Source organism: Globicephala melas, chromosome 2 (assembly GCF_963455315.2).
Source record: "Globicephala melas chromosome 2, mGloMel1.2, whole genome shotgun sequence".
In the NCBI taxonomy this organism is placed as follows: domain Eukaryota; kingdom Metazoa; phylum Chordata; class Mammalia; order Artiodactyla; family Delphinidae; genus Globicephala; species Globicephala melas.
In genome coordinates, this window is record NC_083315.2 from 38212770 (window position 1) to 38239638 (window position 26869).

General features: G+C 50.5%; 1 protein-coding gene across 4 annotated transcripts in view; it reads right to left on the minus strand.

The window, feature by feature from the left end:
* Positions 1 to 23561, minus strand: part of ACAN (aggrecan) — a 64555-nt gene extending 40994 nt beyond the window's left edge. For 3 of the 4 annotated variants that reach the window (XM_060293872.1, XM_060293871.1, XM_060293869.1), the window contains exons 1-2: positions 23204 to 23561; positions 661 to 755 (exon numbers count right to left, since the gene is read on the minus strand). The gene's annotated coding sequence lies outside the window, so the exon portion shown is untranslated. The remainder of the gene's footprint in view (positions 1 to 660; positions 756 to 23203) is intronic. The other variant, XM_060293870.1, reaches the window with a different exon arrangement.
* Positions 23562 to 26869: the final 3308 nt, after the last annotated feature.

The following is a 26869-nucleotide window of genomic DNA, read 5'->3' on the forward strand; positions in this document are numbered from 1 at the left end:
GTCACGATGGGAGTATTTACACCATGGAAATCAGGAAACACTACAAACAAGGGCTTTTCTTTTTCTTCTTTCCTTTTCTGAGAGTGGGCTTACCAGCACACTCCTGGAAGTTACTAACACTAAATAAAGAAGGCAGCCGGCAGAAGGGTAATGAGCACTTCTCCTTTTCTAATGAAGCCTTATTCGTCCTTCGTTTTGCTGTCCTGCATGAGTTCTGAAGCTGACCCTGAAACCAAGGCCAGTTTGCCAGCCTGAGGGCCGGGTGGGGTCACAGTCATCTCCATGTCATATTCTCAGGCCCAGCCTGACAGCCACATTAGTGTGGACTCAGCAAATGTTTGCTGGTTAAGTGAATGTATTCACTCCCCCTTCCCTGACCCTGCAGGGCCCCTGTGTCCTCCGTGAAGCCTCATCAGGCCCTGCCCCTCAGTTCTGCTCTCCCAACTGTGACTGCTTGTACAGCCACTTTGGCACTTATTTTTCTCTATTGTTTTACATACGTTAGCTTGGCCTCATCATGCAGACTGTGACCTCCTTAAAGTTAAAATCAAGCCTTAACTGAAAAAAAAAAAAGTCCTCCTGTGTTAATTCACACAGTGCGGGTCGGGTGGGGAGTGGGTTGGGGGTCAGGAACAACAAAAAATGGTATTTGACACCTACTTGTTAAACGAATGGGTGGATGCTGGAATTTAGTAGACTAGTTGACCAGTAAGATTTGTCAGTATCCAAGAAGCTCTGTGTCTGTGACTTAAGTCCTGAGGAGAGATTCAAGAGGACCAAGGTCAGCCATTCCCCTAGCCACCAGCCTCCAGCACATCATTTATTTGCAGGCTAACTTCCCAGTGGTGCCTCTTCTCTTACCACTCATGGATCCATGCATACAAGTGGTGGCATATGCACTTGAGATTGGAGTTTTAAACCCAGCATAGGGGAAGTGGTAGGGCTCCCACACCAAGGACACATCTGGCCAGAGTGACCCCAGCTGCAGCTGCTAATTTTCCACATATTCTAAATAGACATGGTGGGGGGTGGTGTGCAAAAGGGGAGCCAGGAAACTGATTCCAGGAGAACATATACAAGCCCTCAGTTTTCCTAACTGCAAACTGGTATCAGAATGCAAGCTTCACCCCAGGAACACTGTGAAGGTAATTTTCATGGATGCTAATACTGTTTTTGTATTTCCTCCTCTTTCTCTTCTCTCCCTTTTCTGTATTCTCTCTCCATCTATATCTTTTCCCATATAGTTGATTTCCTTATTCCTATTGTGTTACTTGCTTGGTCATCACCAAAGCATAGTAAATTCTGCAAATGTTTTCCTGCTTTCTGGGCAATTAAGTGGGTCCTCTGAAAAAGGCTGCTGGCAGTGGGTGGGGGGCTGTAGATCGACCTTTCAAGCCCATAGTTTTGTCTAGGATTGGCCTCAAGCAGCATTGTGCTTAGACAGAAGGGCACAATGAGGTGGGGAGGAAGGGTTTTCCTCTGAGTTGCTTATAGCCTAGCGGATGGAGACAAACCTATACCCAGAGATAGCAGACATCAGTGAGTGGGCGCTGGACCCTAACCTTGACCCTGCCTAGAATGACTGTATGACCCCGAGCGTCAGTTTTTCCATCTTTGACATGGGGCAGAGTGGGAAAATTGGCCCTGGAGTTCTCTGAGATTCTAAATGCCAGCTCCACACAGTTCAGAAGAGAGACTATTTGATATGGGGTCAGAGTGAGTCACATCTCACAGTCACATCACAGCCTCCCCCATGGTTAAGAACCAGATCATCTGTTACTTGCCCCTGCACCAAGAACAGCATTATCTGGGAAAGTTCAAGCCCACTTGGAAAGATGTCCCTTGTGCCCTCAATGTGCTGGGGAAGAAGTGAGGGGCAGCAGGATGCAAAGAGGGGAGCTGTGAGGTTGTGGGGGTCCTGCCTAAGTCTCAGAGGAATTAGGGGAGGCTCTAAGGAGAGGAGCAAGGCTCAAGTGGTGGAATTGGGAGAAAAAATAAAGAAATCAAGAAACGACACAGGTCCATACCTGGTATCTCTGCAAATGTGGCCATGGGCTTATCTCCCAGCAGTGCCCTTGGCTTGGGTCTGGCCCTGCACTTTCCCATCCTTCCTTTTGCTCACACAGTTTGTTCTTTCCAGAAGACTCTACATCTGTAGAACAGCTCTACATCTGACCTAATCATAGCCTTCTCTGAACGCAGTGCAAATACTGCCTCCTGGGAACTTCCAGGTACCCTGGCCTGAAACCATCTCCTTTCCGCCCATGTTCTTGTCATTCCTTGTTGTTACCACCAATTAATTAACGAATACATCCCAGCTTGTGACTTCTTTCCCACCGCTGGTTTAAACTACCAGACCAAGCACTTATGGGGGTGTGTGGGTGGCTGGGTGGAATGGCTTGGGTGGAGGGCAGGGCTGTGTAGTGAGAAGATGGCTGTGGAGTCACAGAGATGCTGTTAACTCACAGTCCTGATACTTATATGGGAACATAAAATCTTGGTCCAATTATTTAACCTCTTGAAGGATCGGTTTCTTTACTTCTAAAGTGCTGATCAAATAGGATCTATCGCATAGGGCTTTCGTGGGGATTAAATGAGAGACACTGTGTGGCTCTCAGTAAATTTTGTCTCCTTTCCTAAGTCTTGTCCAACTGAATCCTCCCTCACTGAGGAGGGAGAAGAGAACAGCTGCATCATGCACACCCATCACGGCATTCAGTCTAGCATAGACGCACTGAGCACCTGCCGTGGTCGCCGAGGACAGGGCTCTGCATGTAGTAGCTCCACAACCAACACGTGCTGACTTGATAAGAAGTTACACCCAAATACAGTTTATGCCTCGATCTAATTTAAATGATGCCCCATGAGGATGGTCTTTTGATCTGCAATGATAACAAACCATGGGACCCCCTCCCCCACCAACTAGGTTAACCTAGGCTCATTCCTGCATTCGCACCAAGCCTGGGCACAGGATGTGGGTTCGAGTAAAATTCTGGACTGTAAGTAAGATCCTAATGCTGCTGGGGTCGTATCCAGTGACACAAGACCTGTCACTCTCAGAGCTTCTCCGTGTTCACTGACTGAGGGCAGCCCTCCCGGTTCCACCCTCCAGCAACAGTGAGTATCTTACAGTCAGAAGCAGCTTATACAGTGGTTTCAGGGACCATCTGAAGACTACCTTTATGAAGGGCTTACTATGTGCCAGGAACTATACTCTGACCATAATGGTACATAACGCCATGCTTAAAAAAACCTTTCAAAGGTTGGTTTTGTTATCCTCACTTTACAGATTGTGAGATGACTGCTCAGAGAGGTTAAACAACTTGCCAAAAGTCACACAGATAGTAAGTGGCTGAACTTGGCTTGGAACCCATGTCTTATGGCTATAAATTCCATGTTTCTTCTCAACATTCCCAGCCCCTCTACATTCATTAGTTTTACTCATTCATTCACTCTTCAGTCAACAAACATATTTAAATTAAGGGGAAGATAGGGGATGTTCTCATTGAATTTCAGATCCAGAGGGTTTTAGGGATTGGTAGAGCGTAAAATGAGTCCCTAATTAGTTCATCAGAGGGAAATCCACATTTACTCCAGCTCTGCCCAGGACTACAGAGCACCTGGAATATTGGGCAGGGCTGGGGGGATCTTGACAAAGATTAACACAGGGTCCAATCTGGAGAAGGTGAATTCCCAAGTGAGAGTCCTGACCCACTCTTGGACCTTCCATCAGCAGGGAGGTCCCCAGCCAGAGCTCCGAGTCCTGTCTTTCCCTCTGTGCCTAGAAGTCCAATGGAGGAATGGCCCCTGCAGCCCAACATGGCAGCTCTTCCCCAAAGTCCTTCAGGCAAATTGCCTGAGGGGGTCCAAAAAAAGATGGCCACTGCACAAATCCAATTCTGCTCTGCTGGGCTGCAGGCAGCCCTTGCTAACTTCTTTCCAGGGGTCTTCAGGGCTGGTTTTTAAAAGAGCTCCAATCAAGTCATTCTTGATTGAATGCGCCATGTCTCAGCCAGTGTCTGCAAAGGCATGAACATCACTTGCTCATGAATAATTGGCCTCCTATCAGCCAACTCACCAGAAAAGTCAGTAGAGCCCTCCCTTGGGCTGGGTGTTCTGGACCTTTCTAATGTCCCACCCTGCCACGTGAGGACCCTTGCCTCCACCAGCTAGAAGAACTGGCCAACTCCTTGCAGGGAGAGGCGACTCAAGGGAAGGAAGCCCTTTCTGAATTTCAGCTTCAGACATCAGCCCAATGAGCTATTTCTGCCAACGTCAATCTGTGGCCAAACTCCCTGTCCTTACCAGGGGCCAGGAGGATGCTGGTCCCACAACAAAAACAGCACTGGCCTTGGTTTGCTGAAGGTCTATGTAGGTTTGAAGGTAAAGGCCCTCCCTGCGGAGGTGGGTGATGTGCACAATGGGAAATTGGAAGGAGTAGACCCTGGTTCAGGGCACAGAGCACATAAAAGACTTTAGAAAACATCAATTTCTCCTCTCTCTGGCCTTTCTGTCGTGATTCCCTTCACCCACCAATAAAGGTCCTTGCTAGTAATAACTGACCTGGATCTATTGTGACAAGATATATTCTGTTCTTCATCTTCTCTCTGGGGTCTACTTTAAACCCCATGCAATTTCCTCAAATGGCCTCTTCTCAGTTTCCAGGGAGACAATATGGTTTGGGAGAAGGTGGGTACCTTAAAAATACAACCTGAATTCATACCGTTGACTCATCACTTGCTATCTGGGTGAGCTTGGGGAAGTCTCTTGGCAGCTCTGGCCAGAATATCCATGAATGAGGCCTCTGGAAATGGCTAATTTCCAGTTAGGAGGAGAGGCAGGGAATGATGATTCCCATGACAAATTGCTCTAAACTTCTAATTTCCTTTAAATTATCAAACAGAAGTCTTTATGTCCCCTGAGTAGTCTGGTCCTGTCGGGTGGTGTGGCAGGAGGAGATAGAGGAAGGGAGCTTGTATCACACTGGAACCTTGAATGAGTCAGGGATGCTGAGCTCAGGTCAGGAGGGACAGCTAAAGCAAAAGGGATCTTGGCCTGGGCTTCCCTGGTGGCGCAGTGGTTGAGAGTCTGCCTGCCGACGCAGGAGACACGGGTTCGTGCCCCAGCCTGGGAAGATCCCACATGCCGTGGAGCGGCTGGGCCCGTGAGCCATGGCCGCTGAGCCTGCGCGTCCGGAGCCTGTGCTCCGCAATGGGAGAGGCCACAACGGTGAGAGGCCCGCGTACCGCAAAAAAAAAAAAAAAAAAAGGGATCTTGGCCTATATTTCATGGCAGAACAGGACGAATGTCCTTAGAATGAAGTCCAGCCTGTCCCCATGGCCTGTAAGTATCCTACATGATACGCCCTCGCTCCTGCACACACCTCATCCTACCTCTATTCCCAGCCACATTCTAGCTGTTTCTTCTTTTTTCTTTTTTTCTTTTTTTTTTTTGCCGTACGCGGGCCTCTCATTGTTGTGGCCTCTCCCGTTGCGGAGCACAGACTCCGGACGCGCAGGCTCAGCGGCCATGGCTCACGGGCCCAGCGCATGTGGGATCTTCTCGGATCGGGGCACGAACCCGTGTCCCCTGCATCGGCAGGCGGACTCTCAACCACTGCGCCACCAGGGAAGCCCCTAGCTGTTTCTTGAACATAAAAACTTGTTTCCCTCTAAGGGCTTTTGTACCTGCACTTCCTTCTTCCTGGTACACTTTTCTGGATCTTTCCCTAGTTGGCCACTCTTCATCATTTCAGCCTCAGTTCAAAGGTCCCTTCCCTGACCACCTTGTTCCCTCACCCCTACCCAGTGCCTCCCTATCATGTCACCCTATTACTGTTTATTTATATCATTATCATTATTAGAAATTATTGCCATTTTCTGTTTGTTTGTTTATTGTTTGTTTCCCCTCCTAGAATATACACTCCATGAGGGCAGGGACTTTTGTCTGTTTCGCTTACTAATCTACACACTTCAGGTGCCTGGAACAGTGCCTGTCACATAGCAGGTGTTCAACAAATATTTGCTGAATAAATGAATGAATGGTGCTTCATGAATGGGCAATGTTCTTTCTGGATTAAGTTCTGGAATGGAAGGAGTGTTAAGCTTAAGACTGATCATAACTGTTGCAAGTGATTTCAAAGCATTCTTGCCTCTGCAGTCCTGGAATATGTTGGAAGCTCTAGGAGGAAGGGTAACTCCAAATGTGGCGAACAGGGGTAGCCTAGAGCATGCCATGGCCCCTGGAAAGATTCATCCACCCTCCTCTCCTGTTAAGAGGGGACCAGGAGTGGTCAGGATGGGCCCAGGGACCACCAAGCAGGGAGTGGTGGGTGACCCAGGAGATAGCATCCAGGGACAAAACAGAACTCAGAGTCATGCTGGCAGCCTGATGAAGGCTGCTTTTCTAAGGTGCCGGGAGTGAGCCAAGTCCAGAGCTGGGAAGGAAGGCCAGCCATGATGGAACTTCCTAGGGTGGGATGGAAGCAGCCAAACCTGGCCCCGAAGCCTATGACTGGACCTGGGTGGGCACCAGAGGGAAGAATTCAGCTCAACACCACCAACCTTTCCCCGTTATTCCCACCTCTCCCCACTCCCAGTTGCAATTTCCTTGTAAAACCAGTTTAAAGTGGAGAGTGGTACACGGCAAGATTAATGGATCCTGATTCACTCACCCGGGGACACTGAGCTTTGCCCTGCTCTCTTTGTGGAAAAAAACCTGGTACTTGGGACATACCCCTTCCTGTTCTCAGCCTTCCGTTCCAGCCCGGGCACTTTGGAGGTTTTCTCTGCATTAATTTCAGACGTTGTGTAAATATCAGGCCTGGGAGTTTGGAAGAGTATCCTTCAGCCCAAACTTTCCATCAGGCACAAGCACCTTTCTTGGGGCAGGAATCTTGGGCCAAGAACTGAGTTCCCTCAACTTGGCGCTGACCACCAACCTGGCAGGACAGAATGCTCCTTCCTGCAGGAGTTTGGGAAGGGGCTAGGGGACCAAGCATGACTCCTTGGTGGCCTCTCTGGGTAGAAACTGAGCCCAGGTTTCAAAAATGATCTTCAGTAATGGTTTCTAGAAGCCGAGGGTCCTTGCCAGAAAGGGCCACCAGGCATTTGGGGTTACAGCCAAATTCCTGAACAAAGCCGAGGGCCAGGTGCCTGAGATGCAGCTGAAAGGAAACAAGGGGCAACTAGCCCAACCTCTTAAACTCTAGGGGCGGATGCACGTTCTTGGAGTTTAGTCCTGGGGTCTAGTCATTTGGAATCAAACCTCATTCTTTTGACTCTAGTTTGCGTGCCCTGATTCCAGGACTGGGAAGACTTCATAGAGAACATCCACTTAGCTCCTTTTGGGTCATGCTTCTCTTTGAGAGCCAATGGGAGCTGCAGACCTGGCTCCCAGAAGGTAATCTCTAAGCCCTTATTTAGCTGGGGGCCTTGGGCCATGCTGGATAGTCTATACTAACAGTGTGATTTACGGTGGGGGTCTTGGGTCATGTGATATCAACTTGACCTCTGGAGGGGCTGGAGACTAAGGTCAGCCATGTGGGTGGTCAGCCACGTCTATATGACCAACCTCCAGTGAAAACCCTGGACAGCCAGGCTCAAGTGATCTTTCCTGGCTGGCAACACTCTATGCATGCTGTAACCCATTGTTGCTGGGAGAAGTAAGCATTGTCCACAGAATGCCCTGGGCGAGCACATCTGGATGCTCATGCCCGGTCTCTCTGGGACCCTGTCCTGCGTGCCTCTTCCCTTTGCTGATTTTGATCTGTATTCGTCTGCTGTAATAAACCGTAACTTGTGAGCATAGCAGCTTTGCTGAGTTCTTTGAGTCCTTCTAGTGAATTACTGGACCAAGAGGAGGTCTTGGAGACCTCCTGAAACTGCACCTTTCTGCTACATCAGGTTAGTTTGTCCTGCCCAGGGTGGTTCAGTGTGGGTTGAGTGGACGAGACAGTGGACAAGCCCTCTTCTTCCCACAGCCGTCCGTCAGTGACACTGCTTTCCCTTCTTGGTGCATGTGCTCTGAAGAGCCGAGCATTCTTTTTTTGGCCCTCATGTGGAAGGAATAATTGCCTTTCATCTGGAAAAGTTCCAAGGACTTCTTGGCCCTCCTCCTTCTCTCGTTTCCTCTGTCAAACACCCACCATGTGGAAAACTCTGCAGCAGGTGATGAGGGGGATTTAAGGAAGGACCAGTGTGAATCCACCCCTGGGGCTCACTGTGGGAGACTGGAGATAAGATATGGGAATAAATCCTACAATACAAGAGGGGAGCCTCTCTCAATGAGAGGACTCCAGAAGCTGCGATACAGAAATCACTCCTGTTGGGAGGACGTGAGAGAGCTTTGAAGAAGAGGTGGCTTTTGAGCTGAGCCTTGAAAGATGAGGACACTCTGGGCATGTGGAGGTAGGGAGAGGGCATTCTAGGAGGAAGGGACCACATGAACAAAGGCATGGCGAAAGGAGTGGATCCAACTGGTGAAGGATCAAATAAAGTTAGAAACAAAGTTGGGCCAGATTCTGAGGAGCCTCCATGATTGGGCTAATGACTTTGGCTTTATTCTGTAGGTGATGGGGGGCTCTCGGGGGTTTGGGGAATGACCTGATCTAAGGTGTGTGTCAGGAGGAAATCACAGCCCCCACTATCTCTGCTGGCTGATCCTTGCTCTGTGAAGTTCCCATGGTGATCAGGTTCACCTCCTCCATTACAGCAGGAGCACATGCTCCTAGAGCATTTGTCTGCCTCTGCAGGGAGATTTCACCCACTGGGCTTGCCCGTCCTTGGGCCTCCCTCACCCACGAGCACCTACCATAACTACTTCCTCTAAAAATGGCTGTCTGTTGAAGGTTGAGCCCAGGCCGGGCACGGCGCGCAGCAGCAGTGTGAACAAACAAATAATGTCATTCAAGGCTCACAGTCATCCTGGGAGGGGCACCGTTACTAGTCCCATTTTTAGAAAGGAGGATACCGAGGCTCAGCGTGGGTAAATGACTTACCGTAAATCCCACAGCCAAGGAGCGGCCGAGCCAGAATTCAAACCCAGATTAGTCTGACTCCAAAACCAGTGCTCCTAGCCAATTCTCTGCTTCCCATGCCCGTGCCAGGGATGGGGGCAGGTGCTGAGGACGCAGACTGTCACGAGTTTGTTCTTGTCACCCAAAGACCTTTGACAATCTGTGGCCTCAGCTTAAAGGCACGATTCAAAGAACGGACATTAGTTGTGTGCCTCCTACACGGGGAGGCTTCGCATTTTGACTCAAAGCACCAAGGCGCTTCGGTGCTGTAGAATAAGACCTCACGAGAGGCAGGGAGCTTGCTCTCTGAGCCCCTCACAGACCTCTCTGACTCTTGACTTGTTCAAGAATAGTCGGCGAAGAGGTGCAAACATCGACATGAGATGATGTTGCCCCCACCCCGTTCCCGTTTCCTCCCTTTCCAGCTGTCCCTGGCGTGTCCCCCGTTCTCTGCCAGCTGTTCCTGGCTGTGTAACTGTGCCCTGCAAGGCTGTCAGGATTATGGTGCCCAACAGCCTCCCGACAGGATGCCAGAGCAGCGAGCTTCATGAAAGCACCTTCTAGGGATTCATGCCATCTGCTGCCTCCCAGTCAGGGTTTCTTCAACAACATTGTCCTCACAAGAAAGTTACCTTTCCCTTTTTAACAAATTGACCTCCTTTTTAAAAAAGCTGTGATAAAATACACATAACATAACATTTACCATCTTAACTATTTTCAAGTTCATATATTTTATAGTTCAGTGGCATTAAGTTCATTCACATTGTTTCTTTTTTTTTTTTTTTTTTTGGGGACCTCTCACTGTTGTGGCCTCTCCCGTTGCGGAGCACAGACTCCGGACGCGCAGGCTCAGCGGCCATGGTTCACGGGCCCAGCCGCTCCGCAGCATGTGGGATCTTCCCAGACCGGGGCACGAACCCGTGTCCCCTGCATCAGCAGGCGGACTCCCAACCACTGCGCCGCCAGGGAAGCCCTGTTTCTTAACCATCACCACTATCCATCTTTAGAACACCTTTCATCCTGCAAAACTGAAATTCTGTACCTATTAAACAACAACTCCCATTTCCCCTCCTCCCCTCTCGCCCAGCCCCTGGCAACCACCATTCTACTTTCTGTCTCTATGAACTGGACTACTGTCTTTCCTTTTGAGGAGGCAAATATATATCCGTAACTGGAACCATCTAGAGATCTTTGCATGCTATTTCTATTGGACAGGTTCCATGTTTTTCTGGACTGTTTTTTATATCCAAGGAGGCCTTCATATACTCAGGGCTCTCCCGGGTACCACCTGGTCTCCAGCATCCTGGGACGTCTTCACATACCCCAGAGAGGAGCTGTACCTTCATGGGGTTGGGCTCTAAAACCACACACAAGATGGAAACCAGGTACGATCAAAACTCACCTTGAAAATCTCTTAGGAAGGTGTCATGGCGGAGCCCCCCACATTCTCTCCTAAAGAGTTGAACACAATCATCTTTCTTCCATTACTGGGTGGGGCTGTTGTTTGTTTATCTGAGCAGCAGATGAATTGCTTGTTAGGAGGGCCATGTTGTATGAGAAATACATGTCATGAAACACTAGATACACGTGTGGTGCCTCAAAATGCTCTCACTCAGAGAAATGAGGGAACGGAGGCCAACTCTGGGAGCAGCAAATTTGAGCTCCTTGTCTCTGGCTCACTGGGAACACAGACCCATCAGCGGAATGCCTGCAGAGTTTCTTACTAAAGCATGCTCTCTCCCAGTGACCACCACTGCACTGTAGCTGAGCCTCCAACCCAGGATAGCCTGATGCCAATTTCCCTTGATGGAAAAATTCACTCACAGCTGCACAATCAGCTGTACGAGGGCAAGGAACTAGGGCTCTCTGCATCACATGATGAGCACACATCACTTTCTCCAACCTAGCTTGTGGGCTTTCCGGAAAGTCAGGGAAAACTTTTAATTTCTCCTTTTGTATTCCCTACTGTGTCCAGTAGAGAGCCTGGCATGTAGAATAGTCCAATTATGGAAAACTGTTTACTGACTTGGAAACATGTTCACACTATATCATAAAGCTCAAAAATCAAGTTGCAAAATAATATGTAGAATGCAATTCCATTCTGTACTTATGTATACCTATTCACAGAAAAAAGACCAGAAAAATAAATAGAAATTTAACTCTGGTCATTGTTGGGGGAGAGTTTACAGTAGATTTTAATTTTTTCCATTTTGAGCATTTTTATTTCCTAAACTTTCTATGTTGTTCTCTATTATTTTTTAAAGGAAAAATGTTTCTAAAAATAAAATGAAATTTTATATCCTTTAAAAAAATCTAGGGGCTTCCCTGGTGGCACAGTGGTTGAGAATCTGCCTGCCAATGCAGAGGACACGGGTTTGAGCCCTGGTATGGGAAGATCCCACATGCCGCGGAGCAACTAGGCCCGTGAGCCACAACTACTGAGCCTGCACGTCTGGAGCCTGTGCTCCGCAACAAGAGAAGCCCTGATAGTGAGAGGCCTGCGCACCGCGATGAAGAGTGGCCCCCACTTGCCGCAACTAGAGAAAGCCCACACACAGAAACGAAGACCCAACACAGCCAAAAAAATAAATAAAAAGCTGAGCTTATGTCCTTCCTAAAAAAAAAAAAAGAATCTACATTCAGGCCAATCGCAGTAGAAAATAAGCTCCAGTCCTGCCAGGCCGTTAGGAGAACTGGAGTTTGTGGGTCAAAGCCAATGGACTCCCCAGTGACCAAGGTGACAGCCAATTAGGGTTGGTGTGGGGAGGTGGGGAGGAGTGTCTCAGGGAGGAAGGGAGGAGGGAGACAGTTGTCTATGTGTTAGAAGTCTTGGAAACCTGCTGGGAAACAGAATTTTCTTCTGTCACAGTGAGTGTTCAACAGACTTTGGGCCCAAGGTCTTTCCAGCTCATGGCTCCCTCTCCTGAAGGTGGCCCTGACTCTGAGCCAAGGAATCCCCATGAAGTTCAAGGGCATAGTGTGCAGGAATAAACAGGGCTTTACACACACCCCCTGAAGGACAGGCCCCAGACTGGGTAACAAGCCCTGGTGCTTCTCTTTCTTATGCTAGATGTCAGGGTCTGGTCTGGGAAATTCATCTTCTCTCGAGGCACAGTGCACAGAATAGCCAGGAAACCATGAACTTTATAATCAGAGAGTCATGAGTGCAAGTCCTGGCCCTACCACTTAACAACTTTGCCTCAGTTTCACTATCTATAAAATAGGGATAATTAGACCTACTTCAAAGAGCTTCCTGCTGACGCAGCATGAAGTGTGCGTACGTGGAGAGTTTGGTTCAGGTCATGGGAAGGCATTTATATCCTTTGTACTCAACTTGCCCAGTCTCTGGTTAGCTTACACGCACTGACCTATTGGAAGATATATCATTTATTTAATCTGCCTTCCCTGATAGAACTTCCTTTGTATCTTACAAATGAAGCATAGATCTAAAATATAACAGCAAGTCAATAAAGGATGCCATAGGCTGAATTTTGTCTCTCCCCCACGCCGAAAGATATGTTGAAGCTCTAACCCCCAGTACCTGTGAATGTGACCTTATCTGGAAATAGAATCTTTGCAGATATAATCGTTAAGATGAGGTCATTACAATGGAACAGTAGGCTTGCTGCAGTTTCCAGGTGTGTCGGGAGACTTGTGCTAGCTTCAAGGTGGCAGGGAACATAAGGCTCTTGTTGCATCCCTCAGGTCCCTTCCTGCTCCAAGCTTGTATGACTACCTTAAGAGCATAAGTGGGCAGGAAAGCAACTGAGGAACTTCCGTTTGGGCAAGAGGAGGCAGTCACATGATCAGCCAACCCACTGCTACAAAACGTCAGGTTCTGAGACACCAGGAACGGGTCCGGGGATATTCATGATGAACAGCTTTGAGAGTGTTTCGAGAGCACTTGCTCTGTGCTACGTACCTTGGTTTAGCTATGTTATCTTGCTTTATCCTCCCAATAAACTTATGAGGGGAGAGTCATTATACCCAATTTGCAGATAAGGAAACTGAGGCATGCAAGACTAATCAACTCTGGCAAGGTCACACTGCTGGCGAATTGGCCAAACTGGGCCTGGAGCCCTTTGACCTGACTCCACCCCTGGAAGACAGTGGCCTGATGGATTTCTTGGTGAGTCCAAGTGCTAGATGTCATCAGGAAGGGAACTGGGAATAAAATGTAGGTGACAATGTGCTGGACTCTCCACCACAAAAGAAAGACAAGGTGGAGCTGGAGTTCAAGGAAGGCCCAGAGTGGGCGGGGCCTGAGAGGACAGGTGCAGAGCTGGTCGGGGGTAATGTTGCTCAGTGTGGACAGTGAAGGTGCAGAAGAGCTGCCCACTGAGGTCTTCAGAATCATGAAGACGCTGAGCTCTGAGGCCAAGGAAACCTCGTCTTGTTCTCTATGCTCTCCCTGGTGCCTGGCCTACCTCCTACCATGTCATGGGTAGTGCTGGGACCCTGCAGCTTGAAAGATGTACAGGAAATGAGATGAAAGATAGCCCATGGTCCATGTTGGGTGGTCCAATGATAGAATTTGAAGCTCCAAAGGTGGTAGAACCTAAAAATGTAAATTTATTTCTAGAAGCAGCTGCTCCCCAAGACATTCAATTCATCATGAACTGCTAAGGAAAGCTTGGAAGGGGAGTGGCCATTCCTCTCCTCAGCTGGGTCCCGCTGATGGCAGAACATCAGCTGGCCCAGGTGACTATGCAAAGTCCCTGGGCCCTGGCCAGGGTGGGATGGGGCTACTAAGGTGGCTGGGACAATGGGGACTGTTCTTAGACAGCCACCATGTTCTGGAGATAGAGCATTGGGAGCTGGGAGACTGGGCCCTTGTTCCAGCTCTGACAGCCACACCTCTAGCCAGGACATACTCTTTTCTAGGTCCCAGCTTTCATATCTATGACAAGAGAAAGATGCACCACACGATGGCTTTCAAAAGACATAAAATCAGAGTTGTTCTCATAGAACCTGACACAGACCCTCACAATCACTGCCCCTCTCAACTCACTTCCGTGGCCCCTGAGGGGTGTCAGAGACACCCGCCCCCATGCCGACTCCTTGTGGAGCATGGTTTGAAAATTACTGGATTGAAGTCACTCAGCAGACTTTGACTGAGCACCTACTGAATGCTAAGCATTTTCTAGGTGTTGGAGACAGAAGATGATCAAGACAGACAGGGCTCCTGTCCCATGCAGCTTTTGTTGTTGGAGGGGCTGGGAAGGGGGCAGACAACCACCAAGGAAAACAACCAAGCAGCAACTTTTAGATAGTGATAAGCTACAGAGAAAATGCAACAAAGGATTGCTGGGGCGTTGGGGTAGAGGTGTTCAACTTCTTGAAATTGGGTGGCCAACTTAAAGGCTTCACCAAGGAGGTGACATTTGGACCTGAATGACCAGAATGAACCAGCTACGCAAAGTGATGTGGGAAGGGCATCCTGGCAGGGGAGACCATGTGGGCAAAGGCCCTGAGGTGGGAACGAAGTGGGAGGCCAGTGGCTGGAGGGTGGTGGATGAGGGGAGAGTGAATCGTGGATGCTGAGATGGCAGGGAGACAGCTCCTGAGGGTCTTGGGCCAAAGAAGGGGATTGGGCTTTATTCTTAGTGTGAGAGGACCACATCTCTACGGCCTTCTAAGGGCCTCTGCAATCCCCAGAGGGCTGAGGCAGGCGTGATTGCTGCCTGCATCTAAGGGTAGGTCATCCCACAGGGTACTTGCAGTGACTGAGGAGTAGTCCAGACTAGTTGCCAGTTTCCAGCCATTGAAGTTGCCTGAGCCTTATCTGGTGTATATAAGAGTCTTGCTGACCCCCGTGGGTAAAGCCCGGGTGCTCCCAGGCACTGAGAGGGCAGAGGGAGCTCCTGAGAGACGAGCGATGGAGGCCGAGGTGGGTCGAGGGGGCAGTAGGAGGCCAAGGCTCTGAGTCAGTGCTAGGAGTTTCCTTGACTAACAAAGCCACTCCAATCCCCAACCCGGCTACATAGCAGTCCTCTCCCTCAGGGATGGGTTTGAAGACAATCTAAGCAATCAGGTTCCCTCACACCAGGGGGACCCTGTCTCTTAAAACATCACCAAAGCGAGTTACAGCAGAAGCCACTGCAGGCTGGGCTTAGGAGGCAAGTAGGAATCCCAGAATGAGGCTGCCCTAAGGGGAATTAAGGGCTGAGGAAAGGGCTGGAGAAGCCCCCTGGCTGGGCTGTGTGGGCCTGGGTGGGGGTGAAGCCCACCGACGGAGTGGTGAGGACAGGAGACAGAGACAGGTAGGTAGACAGGGCACCTCTTTGCTCAGCTCTGGGGCTGCCATTCCCCCCTGGGGATGCTACTCACTGAGACTTCTGGGAGACTGGTGCCCCCTGGAGTCGGACAGCCAGTAGAGCACACAGGGTTAGGCCTGCAGCCGATGGGGTAGGAGGCAAGGGCAGTCAGGTCTGGAGAGAGAAAGTGTTCAGATGCAGGACTCAGTCAAGGAGCCAGGGCCCCACCCTCCGGAAAACCACACTGAATGTTCTACCTCTCTCCCCATTTTTCTTTTAAATCCAGGAAAAAAAAGGAACTAAAATGAGCTTCCAACATGACCACCCTTTAAACGGAAGGTAGCAGGTAGGAGGTGAAAAAGGAGAGGTTGGGTCCAGCCTTGCCCTGGGGATGGAGAAGGCTTGTTGGGTCAGTGACTGCATTTGAAGTTTAGGGTTTTAAGCTCTACTTGGTGGGGTCTCCCTTGTCCCGGGTTGGCCCTGGGGCCCTGGTGCAGCAGCCTCATTCCTGCTGCAGCATCAGACCTGGCTGACTGCCTAGATCAGCATCTCTAGACTGAGTCCCTCACTCTGCTCTAGGGAAGAAGAGTCCTCTGGTCACATTCAATGTGAGGAACTTGATGGAGATTTCCAATGCCCCTTAGCATATTGAGCAGTCCTGCAAGAAAGGGCACTTTTTATTCTGTTTAACCCTTAGGGATGAGATCCTTTTTACATGCAATGCTACTGACATCCCTGGAAGGAATGTTCTACTTTGGGGAACCCTGGCCTAGCTTTTTCTGCCCCTTGGGACAAAGGTACTTTAATCCAGGGTCAAGGACAATTGTGTTAAGGAAGAAGGGCCCCTGTCTCAGGCAGGAGAGGGGAGGCAGGCTTCCACTTTCTCACTCCCCTAAAGGACAAAGGTGAGGCCAGAGGCTGTAGTTCTGTCTGCAGGGAAGGTAGGACAAGTCACCTTGAGAGGCAGGGCTAGAGGGAGGGGCTTAGAACCAAACACAACAGGAGGAACTGTTTTGGGCTTTAAACTAGGGGTTCAGAATCAGGACTGCATTAGAATCACCTGCGGAGATTTTGAAAAATGCAGATTACTAACCTGCCCCCCACTATCAACAATCTCTGGGGGCACATGAGGCCTGGGAACCCTTGTTTCTCAAAAGCTCCTTAAATGTTTCTGATTCTAGGGACAGAGGTTACCTCTGGTGACAGCCTTCCAGACCCCTTTTTCAGTGCCTCGTAAAACTGGCAAACATCTGCTACATCCCTGAGTCATCCTAAAATCGAGGTGTTCCCCTGAACCATCTGAATAAGCATGTCAAAGTGAGGGGGTTTGGTCGGGAGGCGGAAGGAGCACCCTTGATGGGGAAGGGAAGTAGTGGAGGGAAGGTCAGGGAAGATCTAGGGTTTGTTGGGGAAAATACCCCTACATATGACCCAGGGTGGTGGCCAGGACAAGGAAGCCCAGGTTTCTTGAGAGAGACGGGAGTCTGGGCTCCCCCCTTGCCTTGGACATTTCTCTTCTAAAGGGTTTTCTTCCCCAAAGCAACCCTGGGGCCAGGAAGGACCCTGGAAGGACAGAGTCAGAAGGTGGCCCAAGGGTGGGTAATGGGTGGTCCCAGGACAAAATGTGTCCACAGTTGGATGGGATGGCACAGTGTTTATGTGACCTAGCACCTCCTATTACTGGTTTGGACGTGACATATGATGTGGAGGGAGGAGCCTCAGAAGCCTGGTTAAAGCCGTGGCTCTGCCAAGAGCAGCCTGTGCCCTCCCAGTCCAAGGCCCTCCCCTCTCTGGGACTCAGTCTCTTCACCTGCATGATGAAGGAGCCAGGTGATTTAAATGTCTCCTTAGTCCCCCTGTGCTCTAATGCTTCATGATTCTGAGAAGCCTCAGGGAAGTTTGCTGATTTCCCAAATCCACCCATTTGGCTAGTGGCTTTCAGTTAGGCCTTAATTTGTTGTGATTTCAACTCCATGTGGTTGAGTAATGGTTCCATTTTAAAGAAAGGAAAATGGAGGTATTCAATGACGTGCCTGCACTGAGATAAGTCTCCAAGTTCCTGATCCTGATTTGGTCCTCTATTCAGCAGCTTCCTCAGTTCTGATGTCCCATTCCTACCTCCCTCCCCCCATGGGGATCCTGCTCTTGGGACTGTCACAGCTCAATGGCTCAAAGGCTGTACCTGAAGTTCCCTCTAGAGGGCGCTGCTGCCTGGGCGGTAACCTGACCTGGCGGGAACCAGAGGTCCTGGCTTCTGGCTTTCTTGGGATAGAGTGGCAAAGTGGAGGATGCCTGTTTGGGTGTTGCTGGCACTTTCCTTGTCAAGAATTGAGAGGAGTTTATAGTGCAGTGGTCCACTGGTTTGTTCATTCAGACTGTGCCCAGCACTGGTTTGGGCACAATGCACACCAGATACAAAAGAGTCCTGCTTGGGCTTCACAGGCACCCCTTCCTGGACAGTAATTTCTCACTGGATCTCGACCTATGAGGGCAGGGCTTAGTATATCCATTTTACAGATAAGGAACCTGAGGCTCAGAGAGGTGAAACAATTTCCCCACATCACACAGCCAGTCAGTGCCCAGTTCACGTGACTCCAAGTCAGTGCTCTTCCCCCTGCACACACTGGAGGATGCACACATTGGGCTTCTTGCTGCAGCTAACCATTCTCCCATCTTCTCACCCCTTGCTGGGAGCTGTGTGTGTGAAGAGGTGCTGACCCTGCACCCCCAGAAGCAGAAGGCATTATTGTGGCAACCGTGTCCCAAACAGCAACCTTCTTTGACCTCATGATCACATGTCCGTACCTGCTGATACTGTAACTTTCCATAGTGGGACCTTTAAAAACCTCAGATAATCATAACAGCTGCTATTTTATTGTAGGTCTACTCTGTGTCAAGTCCTTTATTTGCTTTATCTTGAATTCTCTCAGCTGTCTCACAAGCCCAATTTCACAGGTGCAGAAACTGAGGCTCAGAGAAGATGACTTGTCTAAGTGCTCATAGTTCGGATTTCAACCTGTATCTGGGCCACCAGAGTCCAAGTTCTCTCTACTTTACCTCTGTGCCCCTGGCTCTTTTTTCATTTGTTGTCTCCTCTTTATTGCCTGCCAAACTCTCCCTTCTTGCCCTCCTACCCCCAGCTTACCTTCCTGCTGTTACACACAGTTGGGCATGGCCTGACCCAATGACTAAATGAAGATCTGGAGCAGAGTTTCTTAATCTTGGCACTAGGGACATTTGGGGCTGTATAATTCTCTCTTGTTGAGGAGAAGGCACTGTCCTGTGCATTGTAAATGTTTAGCAGCATCCCTGGTCTCTACCCACTAGATGCCAGTAGTATCGCTCCTCTCCCACCGTGACAACAAAAATTGTCTACAGACATGACCAAATGTTCTCTGGGGGGCAAAATAGCTCCCCAGTTGAGAACCACTGCTTTATAGAAATGAGGGGTCAGGGTCAAGTTGATTATAACCTGTCTTCCCCTTTAGACCATGAGTGGCTGGAGGGCAGGAAGAGTGAATCGTTTTATTCACTGCTGTGTTACCCACACCTAGTGCTGTGCCTAGCATGTGACAAGTGCTGCTGAAAGAAGAATGAATGAATGAATGAACGAGTAGTTTCCACGGGCATGGTATGTTTCAGGATGAGGGCCTGAAGGCCTAGGTTCCCTTCCAGATCCTCACTGATCTGCACGAGGCTGGCCTGGAGCACAATACCTTTTCCTCTCTAGGCCTTGGTCCCCTTTGCCATCTCTTAAATAAGGGTCCTCACTGGCCCTGAAGCCCTGGACATCTGTGGCCTGGGAACTGCCATGTTCCACCTCAGAGGCCCGGAGTCCAGGGGTTGAGGAGAGGGGCTGTCTCCCAGGCTGGACATTAAGATCTGCCCAGTCTTGAGTTTCTCCTTCCTACTCTTGCTCCCCAAGTCAAATCAATTACAGAGAGACGGGAAGTACACCCCCTCCCGCCCCAAGACCATATGCAGCAGAGGTGGCTCCCTTTTTGGGTGTGTGTCTTAAAAGGAAAAACATGTAACCTCAAAGGTAACCAAATATCCAAATCACGGTGCCCAGCATCACACACCCCAAATCCACCTATTCATGAGTTTAACAAAAAGCTTCTTTAGGATACACTGTAAGGCCATTGAGAGGGAGAAAAGTCGCCTCTTACACGCCCAGGCCAGCCCACAGGGCCGCCCTCCCAGCACACACATACACACACTCACACACACACACATACTCGGCCGCTTACAAGAAGGCTCTGAGTTTTTAAAAGTAAACTCTACCGTTTCCGTTCTTGCCCTGGATTCAACTTTTTAAAAAAGGAACCGTTTCACTGGTTTCCCTACAAATTCCCGTCTCTCTGGTCCTCCCTTTGCCTCAATCCTGCTCCCTCCCTCTACCCCTACCCTTGCCCACCCCCAGCAACCCATCCTCTTCAGTCACCACTCCAGCTCCCACCGTGCCCAGGGGCCCAGACCCCCTGACAGGGATGGGGCTGTTCTGTTAGGTCAGGGGAAGGAGAGCAGCCTCCCCAGGGGAGATGCCACACGGACAGCCCAACCTTTGCCCCCTGCAACAGGGCTTTCTTAAGGAAGGAGGGTGGTAGTAAAGCTCCCATCAGGACCCAAAGCATGGCCCACAGGCAGCCTGGTAACAGCAGGAGAGGATGGTTCCCGGCTCCCATTTCAAGATGTGTTCCCATCCACAGACCCTCTTTACCAGGGCAGTCCATTAGCCCTGTCCCTTCTTCTGCTCCACTTGTAAGCAGGCTTGTCCTCTTCCTTGAACTTGCCCTTCACTCCCACCTCCAGCTTCCATCCCTCGCTGCCTCTACTCCCATGATACTTAAGGGTTTTGTTCCTATAGGGGCAGCAAGGATGCCCCAGCGCCTGCCAGCTGGAGCCACGAGGCAGGAATTTCTCAGAGACAGAAATATCATCAGGATCAGAGTCTCCCAAATTCTTTTGATCACAACCCGCAGTAAGAAATACATTATACAAATATCAAATTTGTGTCTATTTGTGTGTATACATATATATTATCAACACATATACACTTATGTAGACCTGCATAAGTATATATCAGAAAGAAAAGTTTCCAGAAGCAATACTTACCTTTATGACATGGGAGGCACTATGAGATTATTCTTTCCTATTTCATTAAACCTCCACGAAATTGGTTTCAAAACCAGCAATTGGACCACTCCTGTTCTAGATGTTCATGTGCGAGCGGACTAAAAATGACACTCCGAACAGGGTCCTGAGGGCTTCCCCTGGCTCAGCTGAGGTCTTCCTACTATCCAACAAGAAGGGCCTTGGGGGGACCAGGTTCTAGCAGGGATCATTAAAAAAATCCACACCAAAAGTTGGACACACGGTCTTTTACTAAGACAGAACTGGGACCCCAAAGGGGCCTAGAAACCACTAGAGGAGAGGAATTCAGGTTTGTGGTACCTGCTGAGAGCCAAACAAGGCACCCACACTGGGTCTTTTAATTCTCATAAAAATCCCCAATCGGAGGTTTTCATCCCCTTTTTAGAGAAGAGGAAACTGAGTTTCCTTTGTCAAGGAAACCTTGCTTGACAAAGTCATGTAGCTAGTAGTTGGCCGAGCCGGGATTTGAACCCGGGTCTGCCTTGGCCGGCAGGCTGCCTGCCCACCCACATGGCTCTTTCCCACCAGCTCAGCAGGCGAGCTCTCTCTTGGACTCCCTCTCAGACTGGGGAGTCTGACAGGCCATTCTGGGTCTGTGAGGATGGAGAGTGCCCCATCTTGGCAGGCGGGGGTACAGGCTGCCTGGGATAGGAGTGTGTGTGTGAGAGGGTGACAGGGGCAAAATGTGTGCCTGGGTGTGAGGAAAGGCATGGGGACAGGTGTGGCTCACACCAGACAGCGCAGGAGCTCACCCCTCAAGCGCACAGACTTCCTCCAAAGAAGTAATAATATATGTTGTTTTCCCCTCTGGCTTCTTTGCTCTTGTGTTGATCAGAGGGCTTTCAAATAATAAAGGAAGAATGCCAATTTAAGTATGATTTTCACTGAAAATTCTAGGAAGGAAAAACTTCTACTTAAGATTAAAATCAGTAATAATAATAATATCGAACAGCTTTGAGTACTTGTCCAGTGGCAGGCACTGTGCTAAGAGCTTTGCTTGGGTCACATCACAGCTTCTGTTTATTGAGGACCCGCTATGGGCCAGCACTGAGCACAGAGCCTGGCACCTAGGTGGTGCTTAGCAGATGTCAGAGAATGAATGAATGAATATACCAGGCATTTAGCTAGAAACTACACAGAAATACATCGAATTTAAACACAACTTGATGTAACCTGAGGAATTGCAGCATTTCTCTGAGAGAGATTTTCTTCCTTTTGATAATTCCTCCATCCAAAACTTCTTAAACTGGAGAGATCTTTTGTTCTGTAATTTTTTCTTTCAGGTTAGAAGCGTCTCCCCAGCCCCACACTCCCACCCCTAACGAGCTTTTGGGTTTTCTCCCCCATTGCTTTTCCATTCCTGAGTAGTCTCTTCCTGGCTCAGTGACTGACAGGCCAACACGCCAACATGGATCTTCACAGAGCCTCCTAAGCCCCTTTGCCCCTTCTCCCTGGCAGCCCAGAAGACAAGGAAGAGAGAGGAGGATTTGATCCCAGACCTCCGGACCCTTCAATCAGTACTCGTGATCAACTATGGCCTCAGAAAACCTAGATTCTAGTCCTACCCCTACCCCTAAGTCACAGTGCAACCTTTAGTGAATGATCACACCTTTCTAGGTTCACTTTCACTTATCATGAGATGAGATGAGTGTGTTTCAGATTGTCAGCTACCCGCCCACCGCAGCATCCAGGAACCAAAATGCCACACTAACCCAATTCAGCTTTGCATCTTCCTCCCTTCCCTCCTGGTAGCCAGCCACCCCCCCGCAAAACTGGAATTTACACATCAATCAAAATGCAGAGACCTGGGTTCCTTAGTGGTGAAACCCTAGAAAAACCCCATCAGAACCCCGCTATGACTGCAAGGAGGAGAATGATGAAGAAGTTTCGGTTGGATCTTGTTCCCCAGTAGGAGATGACTCCCACCCCTACAGTTTGCGGTAGCCTAGAATGTGGCTTCCATTGGCATTGACAACTGCCTACCCAACCCCAGGGGTAGAAAGGGTTCCTGCTCCACCATCACTGGCTTCTTCTGCAGAGGGATCCAGAGATGGAAAGGCAACCCATGGCCATGTGTCCTCCCCTCCCCTCCTTTTCCTTGAGAAATGCCCCTTCTTGGTGGCATGTTCAGAGCGCTGCTCTTGTCTCCCTTGCTGGCAGCTCAGGAGCCCTGTCCCAGGCTCTGCCAATTCCTCCTGGCTTTCCCCCACCCCTCCGGGTGCCCAGTGGCCAAGGAAGTGGGACCAAAGGGTTCTCTCAGCCTCTACTTAGGCACCTGCTGGGTATCTGACACACTGCCGTGTCATTTCGTTTATTCCTCAGCCACTCTGCTGCTGAAGAGGCCTCCTCCTTCCCCACTGACAGAGGGCAGGCCAAGGCTCAGAAAGATGAAGCAACTCCCCCAGCTCAAAAATAGCACAGCGGGATTTGGACCCACAGTTTCCTGACTCTGGAGCTGCTACTCTGTCCACTATGGCTCCTCCCAGACCCTGGGGCTTGAAAAGTGGGTCCCTTAATTCTGGGGACCAGGAGACAAGAGCCCCTCCTCACGTGTCCCTTTGCCCCATTCACTCTGAGTCTGCAACAGCCAGAAAGTTTGCTCAAGTCCACTGCGGACGCAGCCGGTGGATGTCGGGGCCCCCAGCACACACCTCCCAGGGGGGTGGGGGAGACGGAGGCAGCACAGCCTCCAGCACAGAGGGGGCAGCCACAGCACCGCTCCCGACTCGCCAGGCGCCCTGGGAGAGCCTCTCTCTGGAGGGCAGGAGACGGTTACCTTGAAGAGTTGGGCTCCCTTCTCCAAGAACTTCAGTCCCATACACTTGGCGAGGCAGCGGGGTCTCCTGGGGCCAGGAAGCCCGGGTCTCGCCGCGCACAGGCGGAGACGCTCTGGGAGGGCGCTGCGCACTCCTCCTCCTGCCGGCGTCCTGTCCGCAGGTCCCCTCGGGCGGTGGCCGCAGCGGCAGCGTCTGGGTTGCGGAGTCCCGGCCGGCCTAGGGAAGGGACACTGAAAGGCGCCCGGAGCTCCCTGGCACCCGTGTCAGATGCCGGCCGGCGAGGGTGCTGAGAGAGAGACTTGAGCAGCGCCGCGCGCGTCCTCAGCTCTGAGAGCCCCCTCTGGAGCAGCGGGAAGGTAGGTGGGCGGGCGGGCACGGCGCGCGGTGACACATACATAGGGGCGGGCGGGGGAGGGGAAGGCCCAGGAGCGGGGCGGGAGGGGGCGAGCGCGAAGGGAAACCCCACCCCCGGGGGACCCGAGGGGCGGCCGACAAAGGGAGGGGAAGGCAGAGGCGCGGACCGGCGCGCGGCTAGGGAAGCCGCCGGGCGCGCAGGGCGCGAGAGGAGCGCTCCCCGCCGCGGCGCGGCCCCGGCGGCCCCGGCGCCCGCCGGAGGACGGCGGCGCGGGAAGGGCTAGAGCGCCCGCGTCTGCAATGCGGTCGGCCGCTCCTCAGTCGGAGGGGCCCGGGAGGGCTGTACCCGCACTGGCAGCCCCTGCGGGCCCGGCTCTGCAGCCGCCGCGGCCGGACAGGGCTCCCCGGCGCCCGCGCGGGGGTCTGCAGCTGACGCCCCTCAAGATGCGATAGGGAGGGGCGTGGCCCCCTGCTCCCAGGCCACAATTCGGAAGGGCCCTCCTGAAGAGCTGGCTGAAAGTTTTTGGGGATGGGGTGCGGCGAGATGGCAGGGGAGTGCGGAGCGGGGATGGTGGTGGCGGTGGGGAGGAAGTTAGGGGACAGCTGGGAGGCGTGCTGGGGCTGGGAGCCTCAAGACCAAAGGCTGAGGGTTTTCAAAATCTAGGAGAGACCAAGGACATCTCAAATGAAGCAGGAATTCTCCAGTAGCTGCAGAGACCACCCTCCTTAATTTTGTTTCCACGCAAAAGAATAAAAGAACTAACAGGTTTTGAAGACCTTCTGAGCTGGTTGTTTAATACACATTAATGTCTCATTTAATTTTCTCAAAGAGCCCAATGAGGTAAATACACGTAAATATTACAACTAATCTCCCCTTGCAAAGAAAAAAAAAAAAAAGATGTGAAAACTGAGGCTCAGAGGGTAATGGAGTTACCAGTCAAGGTGGGGTTTGAATTCAAACCCAAGGTCATACTCTCTGCTGCTACACAAGCTGCTGGTTCAACCTTAGCACTTTGGGGGACCCAGGCTGGCTGGTGGCCTTCAGGGTCCTTATGGAGGAAGCTGCTGGTGATTGACACTAAGATTTAGTGGCCTTGGTCAGTGTGGTAGAAGCCGCTAGACCCCTGATTGGGCAGGGACTGAATGGAGAAAGACAAGAAGTGGGATCTTTGCGGGCTGCCCATTACAGAGATAACAGACCCAGCTTTTCCTTGGCTAAAAGGAGTCGGAGTGCCTCACTTTCCCCAGCGTGAGTCCTCTGGAATTGTGTGGGTATTTTACTGGCCATCTCTTCTGCGGGGCAGGACTGGCCCTGGCCCAGCACATTCTCTGGAGCTGGCCCCCAACCCTTCCCTGCACAGGACAGTGAAGCTTAGGGAGGGCGTGGTGCCCACTCCACCCGCTGGTCCGGGGACCTGGGGTTAAGGTGTTCCACTGGTTGGCGATTCTGGCTTCACCAGTGTTCTACCTGAGTCTGTTGGCTTCTCCGAGTCAGGTCTCTAAGTTGCAGAGCACTTTGGGCACTGCTAACAGGACAGTGACCAGAACCCCTTAGGTGGAAACAGCAACTTTCAAAGAAATGGGATGAAATCTTATTAGTTACTGGCCCTAATGTCGGGACCAGGGGAAATGACCCTTCTAGAAAAAAAAAAACTTTAAAATTCCAACAGGAGGGTCATGAATTCTCATGTCAGTATTCATTCATCAGATGCTCTTGGTGAGAACAAACCGCACCCTCATCTGTGAAATGGGGCCATATCTGACATATATCCCAGGACACATGGGGTTAGTGAAGGACAATTCAATTCAAGGAAAAATATTAATTAGGTAATTAATCTTTGTAATGAAGGGAATGAATGTTTATTGATCATCTAGTTTGTAATGAAACCAAGAAGCATATAATAGGCACCTTTTGTGTGCCAGACACTGCTTGATACCACGGCCTGGCAGGTGACTCTTATTACCATTTTACACACTAAGAAGCTGAGACTAAGAGGCCACCCAGGTAGTGAATGAGTGCAGGTTGGCATGACTCCACACTGCCTACCTTTACAGGCTGCAGAAAACCCAGCATGATGGGAAAGCATTTGGATACTTTAAAGACCGTGTTGAGAGAATCAAAGGACATGAGTGTCTGAAAGCCCTTGGTGGCATATGGACGTTCCCCTATTCAATGCAGGAGTCTACACAAGGGAACTCCTTGTGTAGTATTTCTGATCCTGGTTATCTCTCCTCTGCTCAAATACTTTGTAGCTGCCTTTTCCAGGCTGCCTGACCTGGTCTGCTGTCATAGGCAGGTTCTAACCTCTCACTGCTCAGAGTAGTCTACAGACTAGCACAGCCAGCTGGGAGCTTGTTGGAAATGCAGACACTCATGCCCACCCCAGACTCAGAATCTGCATTTTAATGAGACCCCCCCAGGTGTTTCCTATACCTGCTGATGTTTGAGAGGCACTGTGCTGGCATTGTTCAGCAGGTTTACTCATTACAGAACAAGAGAATCTCTGAGCTAGGAAGGGCTCTTAGAGAAGGTTGAAGACAACTTTTTCTGGGTCTTCACTCAGCCTGGGACTGAGTTCTAGGGCAGGGCACTGGAGACATCCCTCCTAGGATGCCATGGCTCCATAACCCAGTAATTATGGCTGTGTGTCACATCACCCCAAAACTTACTGGCTTAAGACTCATTTACTATCCCTCATGGTTTCTATGGGTCAGGAATTTGGGAGAAGCTCGCCCAGGCAGTTCCGGCTTGGGCTGTCTCATGGGGTTGCAGTCAGATGTCAGCTGCAGGCCCATCATCTGAAGGCTAGACCGAGGCTTGAGGATCCAGGTCAAAGGTGGCTTACTCACATGGCTGGCGAGTCGGTGTTTGCTGTTGGCTGGAGGCTTCAGATCTTCCCCATACAGGGCCTGCTGGTGGAGCTGCCTCATGGCATGACACCTGGCTTCCACCACAGTGAGTGATACAAGAGCACAAGGCGAAGCCACAATGCTTTTTTGTCCTAGCTTTGGAAGTCACACATGGTCATGTCCACTGTAGTCTATTGGTCACATAAGGCCAACCCTGTATTAGTGTGGGAAGGGACACACAAGGGTGTGAATACCAGGGCATGGGGATCGCCGAGAGGCATCTTGGAGGCTGGCTTCTACCCTCCATTAAACTGACTGTTAGAAGATGGCCAGTCTCCCAGTCCATCTAACTGTATCATCATGTTATTGTCCCTTACATGGTGATACCATGTAAATGCCTCACTAAGTCCAAGTGTAAGGTGTTTTCAGAATTCCTCTGAAGCATCTTTCCAATACCCCTG